The following is a 6,135-nucleotide window of genomic DNA, read 5'->3' on the forward strand; positions in this document are numbered from 1 at the left end:
AGGTTTCTTTTACGTATGTAGGTGCCCTTGTATTTGGGGCATAGATATTTAGGATTGAGTGTTCATCTTGGTGGATTTTTCCTTTGATGAATATGAAGTGTCCTTCCTTATCTTTTTTGATGACTTTTAGTTGGAAATTGATTTTATTTGATATTAGAATGGCTACTCCAGCTTGCTTCTTCTGACCATTTGCTTGGAAATTTGTTTTCCAGCCTTTCACTCTGAGGTAGTGTCTGTCTTTGTCTCTGGTGTGTTTCCTGTAGGCAGCAGAATGCAGGGTCCTCGTTGCGTATCCAGTTTGTTAATCTATGTCTTTTTATTGGGGAGTTGAGGCCATTGATATTGAGAGATATTAAGGAATAGTGATTATTGTTTCCCTTTATATTCATATTTGGATGTGAGGTTATGTTTGTGTGCTTTCATTCTCTTTGTTTTGTTGCCAAGACGATTAGTTTCTTGCTTCTTCTAGGGTATAGCTTGCCTCCTTATGTTGGGCTTTACCATTTATTATCCTTTGTAGTGCTGGATTTGTAGAAAGATATTGTGTAAATTTGGTTTTGTCATGGAATATCTTGGTTTCTCCATCAAAGTTAATTGAGAGTTTTGCTGGATACAGTAACCTGGGCTGGCATTTGTGTTCTCTTAGGGTCTGTATGACATCAGTCCAGGATCTTCTGGCCTTCATAGTTTCTGGCGAGAAGTCTGGTGTGATTCTGATAGGTCTGCCTTTATATGTTACTTGACCTTTTTCCCTTACTGCTTTTAATATTCTTTCTTTATTTTGTGCATTTGGTGTTTTGACAATTATGTGACGGGAGGTGTTTCTTTTCTGGTCCAATCTATTTGGAGTTCTGTAGGCTTCTCGTATGTCTATGGGTATCTCCTTTTTTAGGTTAGGGAAGTTTTCTTCTATGATTTTGTTGAAGATATTTACTGGTCCTTTGAGCTGGGAGTCTTCACCCTCTTCTATACCTATTATCCTTAGGTTTGATCTTCTCATTGAGTCCTGGATTTCCTGTATGTTTTGGACCAGTAGCTTTTTCCGCTTTACATTATCTTTGACAGTTGAGTCAATGATTTCTATGGAATCTTCTGCTCCTGAGATTCTCTTTTCCATCCCTTGTATTCTGTTGGTGAAGCTTGTATCTACAGCTCCTTGTCTCTTCTTTTGGTTTTCTATATCGAGGGTTGTTTCCATGTGTTCTTTCTTGATTGCTTCTATTTCCATTTTTAATTCCTTCAACTGTTTGATTGTGTTTTCCTGGAATTCTTTCAGGGATTTTTGCGATTCCTCTCTGTAGGCTTCTACTTGTTTATTAATGTTTTCCTGTGTTTCCCTAAGTGTGTTCATGTCTTTCTTGAAGTCCTCCAGCATCATGATCAAATATGATTTTGAAACTAGATCTTGCTTTTCTGGTGTGTTTGGATATTCCATGTTTGTTTTGGTGGGAGAATTTGGCTCCGATGATGGCATGTAGTCTTGGTTTCTGTTGCTTGGGTTCGTGCGCTTGCCTCTCGCCATCAGATTATCTCTAGTGTTACTTTGTTCTGCTATTTCTGACAGTGGCTAGACTGTCCTATAAGCCTGTGTGTCAGGAGTGCTGTAGACCTGTTTTCCTCTCTTTCAGTCAGTTATGGGGACAGAGTGTTCTGCTTTCGGGCGTGTAGTTTTTCCTCTCTACAGGTCTTCAGCTGTTCCTGTGGGCCTGTGTCTTGAGTTCACCAGGCAGCTTTCTTGCAGCAGAAAAGTTGGTCTTACCTGTGGTCCCGAGGCTCAAGTTCGCTCGTGGGGTGCTACCCACGGGCTCTCTTCAGCGGCAGCAACCAGGAAGACCTGTGCCGCCCCTTCCGGGAGCTTCAGTGCACCAGGGTTCCAGATGGTCTTTGGCTTTTTCCTCTGGCGTCCGAGATGTGTTTGCAGGGAGCAGTCTCTTCTGGTTTCCCAGGCTTGTCTGCTTCTCTGAAGGTTTAGCTCTCCCTCCCACGGGATTTGGGTGCAGAGAACTGTTTATCCGGTCTGTTTCTTTCAGGTTCCGGCGGTGTCTCAGGCAGGTGTCCTGCCGCTCCTGGGCCCTCCCCCACGGGAGCCCAGTGACCTTATACTGTTTCCTCTTGGGCCAGGGATGTGGGCAGGGGTGAGCAGTGTTGGTGGTCTCTTCTGCTCTGCAGCCTCAGGAGTGCCCACCTGACCGGGCGGTTGGGTCTCTCTCTCACCGGGTCTGGGAGCAGAGAGCTGCTGCGGGCCGGGCGTGTTTTCTTTTCTTTTTTTTTTTTTTTTTTTTTTAAAGTTTGCAAACCAATTTTGTATTTTCCTTGGAAAATGTTTTTTTTTTTTTTATTAACTTGAGTATTTCTTATATACATTTCGAGTGTTATTCCCTTTCCCGGTTTCCGGGCAAACATCCCCCTCCCCCCTCCCCTTCCTTATGGGTGTTCCCCTCCCAACCCTCCCACCATTGCCGCCCTCCCCCCATAGACTAGTTCACTGGGGGTTCAGTCTTAGCAGGACCCAGGGCTTCCCCTTCCACTGGTGCTCTTACTAGGATATTCATTGCTACCTATGGGGTCAGAGTCCAGGGTCAGTCCATGTATAGTCTTTAGGTAGTGGCTTAGTCCCTGGAAGCTCTGGTTGCTTGGCATTGTTGTACTTTTGGGGTCTCGAGCCCCTTCAAGCTCTTCCAGTTTTTTCTCTGATTCCTTCAATAGGGGACCTATTCTCAGTTCAGTGGTTTGCTGCTGGCATTCGCCTCTGTATTTGCTGTATTCTGGCTGTGTCTCTCAGGAGCAATCTACATCCGGCTCCTGTCGGTCTGCACTTCTTTGCTTCATCCATCTAGTCCAATTGGGTGGCTGTATATGTATGGGCCAAATGTGGGACAGGCTCTGAATGGGTGTTCCTTCAGTCTCTGTTTTAATCTTTGCCTCTCCCTTCCCTGCCAAGGGTATTCTTTTTCCTCATTTAAAGAAGGAGTGAAGCATTCACATTTTGATCATCCGTCTTGAGTTTCGTTTGTTCTAGGGATCTAGGGTAATTCAAGCATTTGGGCTAATAGCCACTTATCAATGAGTGCATACCATGTATGTCTTTCTGTGATTGGGTTAGTTCACTCAGGATGATATTTTCCAGTTCCAACCATTTGCCTACGAATTTCATAAACTCGTTGTTTTTTATAGCTGAGTAGTATTCCATTGTGTAGATGTACCACATTTTCTGTATCCATTCCTCTGTTGAAGGGCATCTGGGTTCTTTCCATTTTCTGGCTATTATAAATAAGGCTGCGATGAACATAGTGGAGCACGTGTCTCTTTTATATGTTGAGGCATCTTTTGGGTATATGCCCAAGAGAGGTATAGCTGGATCCTCAGGCAGTTCAATGTCCAATTTTCAGAGGAACCTCCAGACTGATTTCCAGAATGGTTTTACCAGTCTGCAATCCCACCAACAATGGAGGAGTGTTCCTCTTTCTCCACAACCTCGCCAGCATCTGCTGTCACCTGAGTTTTTGATCTTAGCCAATCGCACTGGTGTGAGGTGAAATCTCAGGGTTGTTTTGATTTGCATTTCCCTTATGACTAAAGATGTTGAACATTTCTTTAGCTGTTTCTCAGCCATTCGGCATTCCTCAGCTGTGAATTCTTTGTTTAGCTCTGAACCCCATTTTTTAATAGGGTTATTTGTTTCCCTGCGGTCTAACTTCTTGAGTTCTTTGTATATTTTGGATATAAGGCCTCTATCTGTTGTAGGGTTGGTAAAGATCTTTTCCCAATCTGTTGGTTGCCGTTTTGTCCTAACCACAGTGTCCTTTGCCTTACAGAAGCTTTGCAGTTTTATGAGATCCCATTTGTCAATTCTTGATCTTAGAGCATAAGCCATTGGTGTTTTGTTCAGGAAATTTTTTCCAGTGCCCATGTGTTCCAGATGCTTCCCTAGTTTTTCTTCTATTAGTTTGAGTGTGTCTGGTTTGATGTGGAGGTCCTTGATCCACTTGGACTTAAGCTTTGTACAGGGTGATAAGCATGGATCGATCTGCATTCTTCTACATGTTGCCCTCCAGTTGAACCAGCACCATTTGCTGAAAATGCTATCTTTTTTCCATTGGATGGTTTTGGCTCCTTTGTCAAAAATCAAGTGACCATAGGTGTGTGGGTTCATTTCTGGGTCTTCAATTCTATTCCATTGGTCTATCTGTCTGTCTCTGTACCAATACCATGCAGTTTTTATCACTATTGCTCTGTAATACTGCTTGAGTTCAGGGATAGTGATTCCCCCTGAAGTCCTTTTATTGTTGAGGATAGCTTTAGCTATCCTGGGTTTTTTGTTATTCCAGATGAATTTGCAAATTGTTCTGTCTAACTCTTTGAAGAATTGGATTGGTATTTTGATGGGGATTGCATTGAATCTGTAGATTGCTTTTGGTAAAATGGCCATTTTTACTATATTAATCCTGCCAATCCATGAGCATGGGAGATCTTTCCATCTTCTGAGGTCTTCTTCAATTTCCTTCTTCAGTGTCTTGAAGTTCTTATTGTACAGATCTTTTACTTGCTTTGTTAAAGTCACACCGAGGTACTTTATATTATTTGGGCCTATTATGAAGGGTGTCGTTTCCCTAATTTCTTTCTCGGCTTGTTTCTCTTTTGTATAGAGGAAGGCAACTGATTTATTTGAGTTAATTTTATACCCAGCCACTTTGCTGAAGTTGTTTATCAGCTTTAGTAGTTCTCTGGTGGAACTTTTGGGATCACTTAAATATACTATCATATCATCTGCAAATAGTGATATTTTGGCCTCTTCTTTTCCGATCTGTATCCCTTTGATCTCCTTTTGTTGTCTGATTGCTCTGGCTAGAACTTCAAGAACTATATTGAATAAGTAGGGAGAGAGTGGGCAGCCTTGTCTAGTCCCTGCTTTTAGTGGGATTGCTTCAAGTTTCTCTCCATTTAGTTTAATGTTAGCAACTGGTTTGCTGTATATGGCTTTTACTATGTTTAGGTATGGGCCTTGAATTCCTATTCTTTCCAGGACTTTTATCATGAAGGGGTGTTGAATTTTGTCAAATGCTTTCTCAGCATCTAATGAAATGATCATGTGGTTCTGTTCTTTCAGTTTGTTTATATAATGGATCACGTTGATGGTTTTCCGTATATTAAACCATCCCTGCATGCCTGGGATGAAGCCTACTTGATCATGGTGGATGATTGTTTTGATGTGCTCTTGAATTCGGTTTGCCAGAATTTTATTGAGTATTTTTGCGTCGATATTCATAAGGGAAATTGGTCTGAAGTTCTCTTTCTTTGTTGTGTCTTTGTGTGGTTTAGGTATAAGAGTAATTGTAGCTTCGTAGAAGGAATTCGGTAGGGCTCCATCTGTTTCAATTTTGTGGAATAGTTTGGATAATATTGGTATGAGGTCTTCTATGAAGGTTTGATAGAATTCTGCACTAAACCCATCTGGACCTGGGCTCTTTTTGGTTGGGAGACCTTTAATGACTGCTTCTATTTCCTTAGGAGTTATGGGGTTGTTTAACTGGTTTATCTGTTCCTGATTTAACTTTGATACCTGGTATCTGTCTAGGAAATTGTCCATTTCCTGAAGATTTTCAAATTTTGTTGAATATAGGTTTTTATAGTAAGATCTGATGATTTTTTGAATTTCCTCTGAATCTGTAGTTATGTCTCCCTTTTCATTTCTGATTTTGTTAATTTGGATGCACTCTTTGTGTCCTCTCGTTAGTCTGGCTAAGGGTTTATCTATCTTGTTGATTTTCTCAAAGAACCAACTTTTGGTCCTGTTGATTCTTTCTATGGTCCTTTTTGTTTCTACTTGGTTGATTTCAGCTCTGAGTTTGATTATTTCCTGCCTTCTACTCCTCCTGGATGTATTTGCTTCTTTTTGTTCTAGAGCTTTTAGGTGTGCTGTCAAGCTGCTGACATATGCTCTTTCCTGTTTCTTTCTGCAGGCACTCAGCGCTATGAGTTTTCCTCTTAGCACAGCTTTCATTGTGTCCCATAAGTTTGAGTATGTTGTATCTTCATTTTCATTAAATTCTAAAAAGTTTTTAATTTCTTTCTTTATTTCTTCCTTGACCAGGTTATCATTGAGTAGAGCATTGTTCAATTTCCACGTATATGTGG

The sequence above is a fragment of the Rattus norvegicus genome, chromosome 4, assembly GCF_021556685.1.
Source record: "Rattus norvegicus strain SHRSP/BbbUtx chromosome 4, alternate assembly SHRSP_T2T, whole genome shotgun sequence".
NCBI lineage: Eukaryota > Metazoa > Chordata > Mammalia > Rodentia > Muridae > Rattus > Rattus norvegicus.